Below are 14,479 nucleotides of genomic sequence, written 5' to 3'. Positions count from 1 at the left end.
ACCAATGATCTGCATTAGGGCGATATGGCCTAAAATCCATATTGCAGTAAAATTTGAAGCATGTGCAGTAATGATATATATCGCGATATATTATTTCTTCTGTATGTCAAAATGACTGAACAGTATATCATGCCATTTTAAGAAGATTTATTGTGCAAAACTTTTCTTGTTTTCAATGTGACACAAAATTCTTAAATAACAAATAAAAATGAAGACAAATGCGCAAAAATCTTTTTGAGTAAAAAGATACAAGTAAAATATCGATAAAACACAAAATTCTAAATGGTTTAAAATAAAGTGCAAAATGTGCCTTAGGAAAAGGCTTGGAGAATATCAGTCTATTAGTGTGTAGGGCCACCTTTTTTCTTTCCACCTGACTGACTGGGCGTTTGTGAAAGGCGCAGTTTTTGGCTTTCCTCATATTCCAAAACATGCTTCATTTTCAGGTGATAAAACAAATTACTTGTACTCCTTCTCTTGGCTATTACTGTCGCCCGGCATAATTTGCAGATGATATTTTTCTGCTCAACTTCCGACTGCCTAAACCCAAACCAGGTCCATATGACCGATGTTTATGAGCACCTACTCACACATAGCGCTGACCATCTTAAAAAGTTATTATGGTACGTCTAGTATTAGATAACTAAAACTGGTGCTTTACACAGTCTGTCATTCAATACTGCAGAGATGCCCCACATTACATTACAGGTTTCTCTCAATATGATCCATAGCACACACACAAAACGTGTAGTTCTTCAAAACCTCTAATGGTTTCATCTCCCCATGTTGACAAGTTAAACAACCTTAATTATATCTGTGAAGCAGGACTCCTTCCCAGACTTTTTTTTCCCCTTCTTGGTGTCAAATTAGAAAACATGCCTGCACTCGTCAGCCACACTATATGTTGTTTGGCTGCTTAATTAGAGCTGGGCGGAAGATGGAAAATGTCCCATCTGTTGTGTGTTTAATGGTTGGATTTCTTGAGCTCTCCTCATACAGGAGGATTGCCAGGATGGAGTAGACAGCACCCATCTGCTGGCCACTGCAGGGAAAAAACAGTTTTTCAGCTCGCATCATCATCATGTCTCTTCACTTTGAGTGCAGCAAAACACTCCAGCAGAGGTCCATCAAAATTATGCAGACAGACTACAGCACACTGCCAAATGCCTAAATGTAGGAGCTTATTATTTATCTTTTTTGTTTGTTTGTTTTTTGTAATCAAGGAAAAACATAAAATGAGCCGGTTCAACAGGCGCACCATTTTGTGTCACTATTTAATCACTTTCTATGAAATGATCAGTTCATTGTTACTCTGGTTTTTTTCCATTCCTATAAGAGATTGTATAGCTGCACTGAAAAATGCTCCAAAAGGTCACCTGCAGTCTTTTTTTGGTTCTTTGTTTCTTTGTTTTTTCTTTACTTTTGGTAGCGTTAGAGATTAGGGGAAGAAAACTATATATTGCCACTTGATTATATACTAATTTACAACAGTATCAATACCAGCAGTAGTGTTGTAGTTCACACAGCGCCACTGCAGACAGGCTCACAGCCTCCCTCACTAGCAGCTGAAGTAGTTGACATTCACGGCACTGAGTAACACTTTAAGAGGAATTTTGAGAGGCCAGTAAAGCTCAAATCTCACCAACGCTGAGGTTTAAAACATGTAAAACTGTAAAGTATCATGTATGTGAACCTGGCCGTCACACTTGTTTCTTTTAAATATTAATATTTATTACAACGTGTTTATTGGCAGTTGTCTGAGAGCCATATTCTGCTAACTTATCATTAAGGTAGTGACAAGAAGCTATGGATAATTAAAATATGACTGTAATACTGGAGCTGGGCACCAAACAACATCAATATTGCCCATCTGTAATATTAAGATACAGTTCTAATTTAAAGCATAGCACGATTATTAATGTCTTAAGAAGTGTTGTGTTTTTCTTAAAATCCCAGATTGATGGTGAGAAAAATCTACTGGTAACTACACAGAAAGAGTGGCAGCCTAATTTAACATCTCTCTTTGATCAGCAACAAAAATATGGCCTCAAACAACCTAAAAACACTGTCTTCTTTGTGTTTTTGTTTTGTTTCTTTGCACTGCCTAAAGGAAACTGATCATATACACCTTACAGTTAAATTACCTTTTCAGCTGTTTTTGTTAGATAACTAGTGTTGTCTTTCATTGTTTTGTAATAAATTTTTTATTTAAAAAAATAATGCCATTGTATCAAAAATGGTATTGAGTATTTTCTTGGGTATCTAGTATCGTGACAGGCCTACACATTATTAGTTTTCAGTGGTAATTCAGCACTATAAGTCCAAATGCAGGGGAAAAGGGGGCTGAGAAGAATTTTAAATCTACACTGTTTTCATCCATATTTCCTTGATAGCAATGTCAACTAAATAAGGATGAAATGAATTTGAGATGGAAATAATGAATGTTATAAATCCTATAATGAATCTTCAAAATGATGAATTTATTTCTTTATCAAAACAAACAAAAAAGGCATTGATGATCACATTTAATAGCTAGGAGGTGGTTCAAGAAATATTGGCCATACTGCATTAATAAATGACTAATTGCTCAGAGAATTTGTTGAATAATTTTCCACCAATTGGCTGGTCATTGAACTGACTACTCATTGTATCACTACTTGAATGAACACCATGCTTTTTGGGATTTAAGTCAAACAGAACAAGAGAAAAAGGCACAAGGTGGATTCAGACTGGAAACATATTCATATCACCTACAGCACTCGGTTCTCTTCATGTCTGAGGAGTCTAAATTCAAGCTGAAGCTACTGGAGTTTGGCAGGCTTCACTGTTTCACACATGCTAAAACACAGAGAGCAGGTGGGTTTTACAACAAGGAGGGTGTCTGTGCTCTCATCCACAAAGTAGGGCTGAGGCTATTCACATTAGCATTTCATACACAGATAAGCTTGCTTTCTTGCTGCCAGGTAGATTCCCTCATGAGAGGATGAAGTGCGAGAGATTTGGGGGTTTCGCAGATGCTTGCCGCACTGCTTTTCAAGTGCCCACAGAGACTAGCAGGGAGGGTGTTAGGAGCATCAACAGACAAATATGCCACCTCATCATCCAAATAAAGAATAAGCTGGTGATGCAGACGGCAGAGGCAGTGAGAGGAGAGAATAGTCATAGAAACGTGTAAGGAGGTATATGTACAGCGGACTGTGGGCAGACGAGGGCAGTAAAGGTTTCATTTTTTTTTTTATATGTACATAACTTTCAGGACTGTCAAAAACTAAAATAACTGTAATATCGTTAACGTAATCTAGCCCTATTTATTATGAATTTGAGAATCTGATTTATGTTCTCTGAATCACCACTGGGGTTTCCTAGATTTCGATTCCTTCAGTTTTCTGTTTATCGTTCCTCCAACAATTACTTTTTCAGTAATTAGAGTGAGACCTGACACATGGTACGTTTTCTTTCACCACCCTGGCTTAATGCAGGTTTCCATGTCTTGATGCAATCTACATTCCTTTTTGTTGAGTTTTATACATTTCTGACTATGGTCTTTAGCTCCTTGGTGTGATGGTTAGCTCTGTTGCCTCATTGCAAAAAAAGATCCTGGGTTCAAATATACCCACTGGGACAGTTTTATGTTGAGTTTGCATGTGCCTGTGCTGCTTCTCTATGCAACTCTAAAGTGGCTGGAGGTTTGATTGTAGTCTTTAATAGTCTGGCAACCTGTCCAGGGGGTACCACACCTTTTTCCCTATGACCGCTGGGATACTCTCTAGCCCTGAATTGCATGGAATGAGTGGAAGAAAATGGATGGATGTATAGAGTTCAGTGTATTCTGTGCTAGGAGATTTGAGTAATACAAGATTATCACTGCTACAATCAACTTTACCCAGGCCCCGTGTTGATGTCTTCAGATCTTATTGTGTACTCAAAAATATTGCAAATTAGATTTCTCGTGATTTATAATCCAGTCGACAAATCTGAAAATGTCTAATGTTGCCTCATGCTCCAAAAGCAAATGTCAGTTTCTCACAAACCTTTTTATTTTCCAGATTCTGGATTTAGTTTTTAATGCATTCTTGCAAAAGAATATCAAATTGGCCTTTTTGGTTTGCTCGTTACAGAGAAATTGGTGGTACTTGGTGCAATGCCACAAATAAAATGCAAAAAAACAAAAATAATCAAACATCAACTGGATGTCAAGGTTATCGAGCTTAAGATTTGTTCTTGGCATGTTTGGCAACAAAGTGTCTCTCCATGCATTGAAATTAATTGAATGTGCGTGAGTAAGTCAAACTGTCAAACCATGTGCCAGTTTACAAGCTCACACGTACAGTCTTTGTGCTGTGGTAGCAGGCAGATGTTACAAAATGGATGGTTCAATCATGAGTCTTAAAACTACAGGCTGATTACACGCCACGCAACTTGGCTCGAGAACTAACAGTAATGGCAGTGAGTCAGTACAGTCAGTGTTGTGACAGGATAAATTATATTTTTGTTATTTCAGAAATATTACGTATGAATACTTGGGTATAAATACAATTCAAAGTCTAAAATTTAAACTAGGATAAGGAAAAGAGCAAGCATGGCACCATTCTTGCTATGTGGGAACAGTAATGTTAAACTCCTCTAAAAGGTGATGTTGGAGTAGAATTGAAGTTTCAATAGCTTGTTAGACTATTTTCTAACTTTAACAATTACCAGGAGTAACTCAAGGGGTGTTAAAATTCCATGTGTTGTCTAACTCTATTGGACAGCCTCCCATGCTTCTCTCGTGTTCCTCAGGCCTGTGAATCAGTATGGATACCCTATCCATCCCCCATCTTGCCCTCTCACTCTCATAAAGCATTGACATGGCCCAATTAACATCTCTTTCGCATGCCAGAAATGCACGTGAAGGGTGAACAGGTCTGACAGACTCAGAGCACACTAATGTTTTATCAGCACCACACACCAGGGTTTCTCCGCTCTGTGACACAGACAACTTACCGACTTGACTCTGTCAGCTCACTACATGACTTCTGAATTAGTCTGCATTCCACCCATCAAGCCATCCCTCCATTTTCTGCCTCTTATTCAAGTCTAGGTCTTGGGGGGTGCAGTCAGAGCAGACCCACTGAGAGTTCAGTCTCCCCTGCCATCTCCTCTAGCTCTTCCTTAGAGACACAAAAGGGTCCCCAAGCCAGTTAAGACACATCTTTTTTCTGTTTCTTGGGTCTGATCTGAGGTCTCATGCCAGTTGGGCATGCCAAACACACCTCACCTTGCAGGGTATGCTTGTGTTGTGTTTATTTTTTATTTTTTTTATTTTTTTTTGGTGATGAAGAACATTAGCTGTACTTTGGGCCCCTCTATAATGATTTAGCTCGTCTTCCTTGATTAAAGGACGAGTCCATACAGCCTTCAAACACATATCATAGGTATAAGGAGCACACCACTTCAAGGACTTCAAATGTAAACTTGACATATTTTAAACTTTTTGTACCAACTCATTTCATTTTATTACCTAAAACTAAAAAAAGTTTTTCTTTTTTTTTTCCTTCCTCAGTGAGAGTAAAACGGATCTGACGAAACACCTAAACATTGGTAAATGCAATCTTATTTGATTAAAGGCTGAAGGCAGTCAACATAGTACTACTAATAATAATACTCCTCTTTACACGACATATTGATGCATTTCTAATTTCATGGTTGTAAATGAAACAACAAGGTTAGAACTATGATTTAGGTCACAGTTAGGGTTTTATACATTGTTAAAAATACACAAAAGAACAAAAGTGCATACTGGTAATACAAAAACATTGATTTTATGATATCAGTCTGTCAACAGGGGCTGATATCTATAATCTTTTTGTTTTGGTCACTCATAGCTCGTGGCGATGGGGTCATGGGTAGAAATGTAGATAAATCATCAGTTTTTGCCTCTTGGCATCGCTCTCCTTTCAACAGAACAAAAGTACATTATCTACATTACTACAAACTGCACAGATCCATCTGTCAATCTTTCAGCCTACTCTTCCCCTGTATGCTCATGAACAGGACCCTGAGGTATTTACCCTGAGTTGTTACTTCCACCTGAGGGTCAGGGTCCGTTGATCGGCGGACAGAGGCAGTTTCACGCAGCTTTAGTACAGTTTTTTGTTTTACGCCGGTTTTTCCCGAAGTCGCAAAAGTATGACGTCACAACATTCTGATTGGTCACTTGCAATGTTGATCCTGGAACAACATTTAGTATGATGATCTGGGAACAAGGATATCACACGAGGATATCAGATCAACCCAATTCTGATGAGGTTTCCACAAACAGCAGATGGATACACTGAAGTTCCAGATGCATCTCTCAGGTCTCATTTCAAGTCTTTGCTGGATTTCTTTTCCCTGTTTCTTAAGGAGATGACTTTCAAATTCTGTTCACTGGTTCTCCATTTGTCCACTCCTCAAATCTTTTAAGAACAGACTGTGACACACACCATGCTGAGAGATGCTAAATTTTCAACTAATAGCTCTTTAGGTATTCCACTTGTTGGTGCAGAAAATTTTATTCCTGTGAAACTGTTATCTTTGTTACTAGCAGCCTGTCACAAAACCATATAATTTGTTTCCATTTTCAACACATTTTCCTAAAGTTGCAACTTAAAATGGGTTCTTTGCTAAACTGTCTGCTATGTGTAGACACAACACTGGTTTATTTCTTGAGCCATTTCTTGAGCCTCGTTTGTGCTTGAATGAGTCATAAGCCGATGTTAAGTGGTTCAACAAACTAAAAAAATCTTTCGACCTTCAGAAAGCCTGAAGATCTATTGCGGAAGACAACTTTAAAAATTACCAGGAAGTCTGAGTGCCTTGTAGAAACATATGAAGAAATGTGGATTGACTCCAGACTTTTACACACTACTGTAGATGGACTGTATTCTTTAAAGTCCTATTAACGCTAAAAAACACAATATGTCTTCAGATGTCTCCTGTTAATGAAAAGAATGTGTTTCGTTCACCGGAGGTTTAATCCCATTTTGGATATAATGAAATGAATAAATGTGCATAAACAGTGTTGAACTGTTCTTGAGCATAATGCTAAATATCAGCCACATTATTAATTTTTGTACTTGGGACTACGTATAATAAAAGATGTAACCAGGTGAATATGGTGAGTGTGACCAAAAAGGCGTATCCACAACACACTCAAGCAAAGAAGAAAATAAAATACTGTGAGGCAGCCTTCAGGATCCCAGTCACAAATGCACAGTGATTACATAATGACAGTTCACCCGTAAGAGCTATGTAATAAAAGGAAAAAAAAAGGAAAGTCTCTGAACAAACCCTAACAAATGTGAAATGGAAATCCAACCCCTCTAATAGTACATTAAGTATTCATGCAGCACATTGGCAATCAAATGGCTCTGTTTTCATGGCTGGCAAAGTCATTCTTCCAATAAAACACTGAACAAATATTCAGACAAAATGCTCTCATATACTTTCCTTTTTTCTCTCTTTTACAGGACACCTATATTTTCATTCATTTATATTTCACTTCATACACTTTTGTCTTCATTTAAATAAAGCATTGTGCAAAAACTGATTTTTAGATGCATTGTTTTTATGTAATTCTCCTTAATGGCACTATACTCATTCTGACAGAACACAAAGCCTGTCTCCTGTACAAGAGACCAGTGTTTCAACTAAATCCTTAAAAGGCATTTTTCAGTGCTTAGAGAGCTGTGAGCTGGGGCTTTTGTCTGCTGAAAGTTAGCAGATGCTGGAGACGGGGAGAAGACGGGGCTCCTGTTAAGATTGGACGAGTCATTTTAAGGATCCTAAAGTTTAAAAGAAGCCAAAAGAATTCCTCCAAAATCGTTCAACGAAAAACTCTGGTTATGGATTCATTCTTTAGCCAAATAGGAACAGGTTTATCATTCACTTTGTGTTACTGAGAAACCACAAAGCAATGGCCTACAGGCTTGCCCAGGGCTCGCAAAATCGCTAGCCCGACGACCCGGAGCTAGCAATATCTCCGGTCGGGCGACCAAAATCTATCTCAGCCCCGCCCGTCGGGCTATATAATAACCCAACGGGCAGGGCTGAGATAGATTTTGGTCACCCGACCGGAGATATCGCTAGCTCCGGGACGTCGGGCTAGTGATTTTGCGAGCCCTGTTGCCAATGATCACACTTCCATTTATAGTGGTGAGTGCTCTATAAGGAAATGCTTTACTGCTCTTTCGTCACTGACAGTGAGAGTAGGAGATGAATCATTCTAATGTTGCTCTCCCCCATACAGAAGACACCCATAGTGCAATAATGTCAGGGTGATGCAGACTGCTTGGAGTTCCACTGTAAGCAGTGGAACCCTAAATCAAAATATAGGAAACGCTAGATGCCAACTGACCTGAAATGGCGAGTTAAAAGTAGAAGAAATGATTCAGGCTCTTACTGGTGGGTATTAATGAGCCAGCTTTGTGTTATTGGGTTTTGCTGAATCACTGATTTTTCTTTGCCTTTCTTCTAAGAAAAGGAAGACCAAGGCTCCTCCAGGATTATTTGATCTGAGCCACTGCCACGTATCAGTTAAGCAGTGTGGGCCAAGACCTGATCAACTAACTGTCCATAATTGCAACTTTAATAGCGTGAACAGGAGAGCACAGAAACTTTAGCAAAAGGTGCCTGTTAAGGAATGCTAATGACTATCTTATAACTATCTCACAATGGATGATAGTAAGCACCGATCCTGATTAACTAAACTGGTTAACAAGTGTACAGTAGGCACCTACCATAGGACAATGGATTATATACCAAAATATCAGGAATGTGTGATAAAATATGAACTCCAAACAGTATGATATCAGTGAATCCAACAGACTTCACCCCATTTAAATGATTTTCTACAAATCTTAAAACTATTTTACTAAAAAAGCAGTGATGAAACCAGAATGGGTTACAATTCAGCTTGAAAGATGTCTATATTTTATTTTATTTTTTAACTTTGTTCTGCACCTCATTTGCAACAATCATTTTCAATTATATCCTGGTAAAGGTGTCCCCTGGATTCTCTCAGTTCCTTAATTTTTATTAGGGCTGCTTTTTCTCCCTCCATCAGCTGTTCAAATTAGCTATTTCTTTCTTTTTTTTTCTTACTTGTTTCAAATTAATGACTGCTGCCCCTGCCGGGAATTTAAAATACAGTGTTTAGTGCATGATTAACTCTCAATTTGAGAACTCATTTTTGCGTGTATGAATACATTCCCATCAAGGTGTCATGTCGCAGAAGTTTAACAACAAAATCCCATACATCATTTAACACTGCAAGCCACACAATACAGTCACACTGCTGCATTACAAGCAGGGGATTATTTCACCATCCTGGATTTAGAAGAAGATTGCAGTGCTGACAAGACTCGTCAACACTTGCTTTTCCGAATCTATTATTCTTCCTTGAATTATGTTCTTATGTTTTATGTGCTATTGAGCACACATAGGGCGAGTATGACCACCTTTGCTCTCTGGGAAGAGATTGTTTGGAGGCATGATTCATCTTTTAAATGACCTTTTTGAATGTGCTGTTGGAGCAATAACAATCCACTGTTCTTATTGCTGTCTAGTCTCCTAGAGATATGACAGAACCTTGGTGTTCAGTTAGACAAACTTATCAAAGAAACGATCAAAACATTGCCTTTCAGAGTTCTTTGTCAAACTAGGTGCAATTTCAGAGAAGGCATTCAAATTATAGGAAAGCTACACTCAGCTACCCCCTGCTAGCCACAAAAAAACTGTGCCAAACTGTTATTTTGTAGCTGCCATGCTGAGTGTTTAAGATGCCTGCTCTGTTACAAACACACTGATAATTGACTGATAATTGCTAAATTTTTCACACTTCAGTTGACACTTGACTTTATGGTAATGTTTGCATAACTCGCATCAAACAAGGATTTCAGTGATTAACATGTTCACTTTGGCCTTGATGCATTTATCACACTATGAACCATATGCATTATACACAGCGTGATATTCAAACACTTACAGATGATTTTAAATGCAGCTTGCTTAAAATCAAATTTGACTGAATGGTGCAATTAGCTCTGGACACTTTGGAGAAAATAAAAATCTTCCATATCAACCAAGAGTGTCTAATGAAGTCAAGTCAGGCTACTTTAGTACATCTGCATTTCACCTTGGATTATTACCAGGCAGGTAATGATCTCTAATGTGCCACTCCATCTTATTGGATAGATGCATCCTACATGATCATCTGGTCTGTTAAATGCTGGAATTACATGATTTGCTCATGTGTGTGTGTGTGTGTGTGTGCACGTTTTTAGAAAATGAATTTAACTCCAATCATTCACTCATTATTTCACAGAAGTTCATTATAATTTGTAAAACTTACTATCTGGGCCATGTTACCAGGTAAAAAAAAATATAGGTGTGTGCAGGTTCATGTCAACATCATAGATTTAACACATCTTACTCAGATGAACATGAAACTGAGGCTGATCACCTAAAACTGCGAAGTCAGTCTATCTGCTCCTCTTTAGCTCTTATTTTTTTAGGTATTTTATTTTTGCTAGTGCAGCTGGTGGGTTATGTTTTGCATATGTTGCCATGCTATTCCAGACTCTTCCACTTGCCAGATTAAATTGGGCAGATGACCAGTACATTTCAGATTCAAGCACCAACTCTTAAGGCCTCTTTAGAACCCAGTCAGCTGCCTCAGTTTTGCTTCAACAACATGCATAGAAATGATGATAAAGTTAACACTTGCTGTGTTATGTTCCTGCTATCATTATAACTGGACTTTAAAGGCTGTGATAATTAATTCAAAGCTTAGGTCAGTAATCGTGTGGTGCTCCTGTAACATCTTCTGAAAAATATTCGAAAAATAGGCGATAATGGCTTATCCAGGCAAACACAGAAAGATAAGACTGGCAATTTGTAGCACAGTTCTGCAGAGGGCCTTTCCTTCATGAAATGAATGCAAGTATGTGATGCCTTTTACATACAGATGGTCACTGTTGTCACCAAACTACTGGTCTTCAGTCTGGCTCTGAAACTAATCAATGATGTTTGATTGATTAATTATTGGAGCCACCTATAATGCAGAAGTACGAAGTGAGTGTTGGTAAAAGCTTTCCAAATGTGGGCCTTTAGTGATTTTTGCACCATGGAATACTCTTATGGCCATTTTAAGTCATCTTTCACCATCCTATCAACTAAACCCTTGGCCAAGTATCTGGCAAATGTTTGACAAATTAACTGATACTAAACTACTAAAATAAAGTTGTTTTTCCTCTAATTATATCTAAATTGGCAATTGGAATAGTATCCACTGAGTATTCCCAGGGCCCCAAATAAAGAAAAGGAACATTCGTACACAGAACCTTTTTCATAAGAAACAGGATTTGCATTTCTGTCTACATCAATGTCAGAACTCCAACAGTAACAACCAGATGGTTTCTAATAAAGCCATTCAGTATTCAGCTGTGAAGCAAATATCATCCTTTTCCCAGACACTGCAGCCCAAAACATGCCACTGAATTGCATGACACTTGGCATCTTTTTTCTCAAACATTTGCAAACACATCAAAGAGGTGAGGATCCCTGAAAGATGCAGCGCAAGACTGGCAGCTATACAATCCACCCTGTGCTTACCAGGAGCCAATCAACGCAACATTAACAGGGACAGCTAAACAACTGACACTTGCCTTAGGCATTTTTACATTTTTACACACACACACACACACACACACACACACACACACACACACACACACACACACACACACACACACACGACTGTCAAAGCATCTCCCAGAATTCAGATAACTGAGGCATTCACTCTAAATGCGCCTTTATTTCTGTCTCCCTACAGAGAGACGGGGTCTGGTGCGGAGAGAGAAAGCTCTACTTAGAGAAGCTGCAGTCAATGAGTGGACTCTTGTTTCCTGCAGTGCGCGTAAAATTCAGTCTGGCTACACTGGTGCGGCACACACATCAGAGGTATCGGATAGCCTCCAACTCCCACTCTGTTAGAGCAGCCTGTCCATCATTCATAACTCCACCGAGCCGATGTGTGAAACAACACCCCGGGAGAAAAGACCGAAACGCCTCAGAGCCAAATACACTTCTGATAACCCCAAAAATGACGTGTGCGCACTCTTTTACTTTTTTCCCCCCACCTTCTTATGTCCGTTTCTTTCCGCCTAATGCTCAATTTCATGCGGGGTGAAGACGCAAACGTGCGCACGGTCAAACTCGGCTTAGAAGCGCGTACTCACACGCGCAAGACCCCCAGGCAATTTATTTACCAGGTCTATGAAGCACAGCAGCGTATACGCGGAGGCACAAGCACGCCACCGAGAGTTAAACGCACACATACAAATGGCAACTTAAAATAGGTTAGACAGCGAAAAAAGCCAGACAAACTTATTTTTCTCTTACCTGTCCACGCGCACCCCCCTGAACCCACATGACAGCTGATTAAGGGCGAAAAGAATGCTCGCGTTTGAGTTTTTTCCCCATCCTCTGCTTTTCTGCGTCTCTTTCAATTCCCTTCCTCTACCACTGTCATCCTCTCCAGGGCAAAGCTTCACAGCGCGGCTTGCAGAGAGCCGACACTCTCCCTTCCTTCCCGTGTGCGTGTGCGCGTATGTGCGAGCGACCGGACGAGAGCCGAGTCGGTGCGTGTGTGCGCATCTCTCCGCCAATGAATCCTCCAATCGTGCCCGGTTACTGAGGCGGCTCAAGTCGAGGAAGGCGCGGGATTGGTCGGTTTTCAGATCAATCCACGGCTCTGAAACTCGCCTCGCAGCGTCCCCCCCCTCTCCCCCCTCCGCTCCCCCACCTCTCTCCATTATCTCCCTCTCTTCCTCTTCTCCTGTCTTTCTCTGTTAACACGTGATTATGTAAGATAGTGATCAGGAAGCGATACGTTATCCCATTCTCATTTTCTTACACACTCACACATACACACACACAGAGCACCAGACACAGCCTACCTTCCTAGAGCGTCCCAGCAGAATACAGAACACAACGAACACTACTTCATGGCAAGAGAAGGGGTGTACTTGAAACTGGAAAAAAAATGGCAAATTGAAAGTTTAAAGGCTTTAAAAAGTTACTAAGGGTGTTTTACCGTTTTCTAAATATCATTATTATTATGTTCATGTGCAAATCATCTAAAAAAGTTACTTCCATGAACATTTCATTAATTACACCTTGCTACCACTGGATTGGACCCTTCTTTTGCCTTCAGAAGTGCCTTAGTTATTTGTGGCATATACAGCATTGCAACACCACCACCAGCAGTAGCCTGAATCATTGATACAAGGCAGGATGGAGCCATACTTTCATGTTGTTTACACCAAATTCTGACTGTAGCGTTCGAATGTTACAGCAGAAATTGAAACTTATCAGACATGATGGTGTTTAACAATTTTTCTGTCGTCTAGTCGTAATGAGCCTGGTTGAATTGTGCAGTTTTCTCTGCTTAGCTCACCGGAGTAGCACTTAGTGTGGTCTTCTGCTGCCGTAGCCCATCTGTTTCAAGTTGAATGTGTTATGCTGAAGAGCATCTCTGAATGCAGAAGCTGGTTGGATAAAGCATTTATTTGAGCTACTGTTACCTTCCCGTTAGCTCAAAACAGTCTGTGTCTTTCTCCTCAGACCTCTGGTATCAGCAAGGCATTTTCTCCTAGAGAACTGTCACTCACTGGATACTTTGTCTGTTTTGGACCATTCTTTGTAAACCCTAGAGATGGTTGTGTGGGGAAAATCCCAGTAGACCTGCAGATTCTAAAATCCTCAGACCAGCCCATCTGGCATCAACCACCATGCCACATTCAAATTCACTTAAATCACCTTTTTCCCCCATCCTGGTGTTTGGATTGAATTACAGCAGGTTATCATGACTCCATACCATATGATTAGATATTTCCATTAACGAGCACCTGAACAGGTATACCTAATAAAGTGGTTGGTGAGTGTATATGTGTTCTAGTCTGTTTTTCACTTGAAGCTAGAGTTTCATTTTAAAAGCACAAGAGACTATAAATCAAATTGGTGTTTAGAACAGTGGGAGCAACAGACTTAATATTAAGTTCTCATTTTAAGTGTTTAAAACTAATTCAGTTCCAAATTGTCTTTGTTTTCTTTTACCCTTCCCACACTGAATTTTCCAATTGTTAAAATAAAAAAAAATATTTTTTAAATCAAAAGTTTGTGATTAAGATTTATGAATTCATAGCACATTACTGTTAGCAATTCTGACTCAAAGCATTGAAATGAATAGTAAACAAAAGCATTAAACCACATAAATGGACAGTAGAAGAAAGTAAATGCTGATGCCCTCGAGGGGGAAAATTATAAACAGCAAGCTACAGTTCAGTCATAAATTACAGCATAACAGAAATTCTTATAGTTAAATCAGACCTCAGTGTAACTCAGTTGCTCAAGCCCAGACATGATTCATCATCAACATAAAGAAATAAAAAAGCAG

General features: G+C 39.3%; 1 protein-coding gene across 1 annotated transcript in view; it reads right to left on the bottom strand.

Annotated features, from left to right (window-relative positions):
- Window positions 1-12,632, bottom strand: part of LOC146701666 (cadherin-18) — a 95,377-nt gene extending 82,745 nt beyond the window's left edge. The window contains exon 1 of the mRNA XM_085467954.1: window positions 12,424-12,632. The gene's annotated coding sequence lies outside the window, so the exon portion shown is untranslated. The remainder of the gene's footprint in view (window positions 1-12,423) is intronic.
- Between the last annotated feature and the right edge of the window lie 1,847 nt (window positions 12,633-14,479).

This window comes from Copadichromis virginalis, linkage group LG9 (genome assembly GCF_057382275.1).
Source record: "Copadichromis virginalis isolate Kocher_CV1m ecotype Utaka linkage group LG9, C_Virginalis_male_GT1.1, whole genome shotgun sequence".
In the NCBI taxonomy this organism is placed as follows: Eukaryota; Metazoa; Chordata; class Actinopteri; order Cichliformes; family Cichlidae; genus Copadichromis; species Copadichromis virginalis.
Note: the sequence above shows the minus strand (reverse complement) of the source record. Positions and strands in the feature narration are given on the sequence as shown.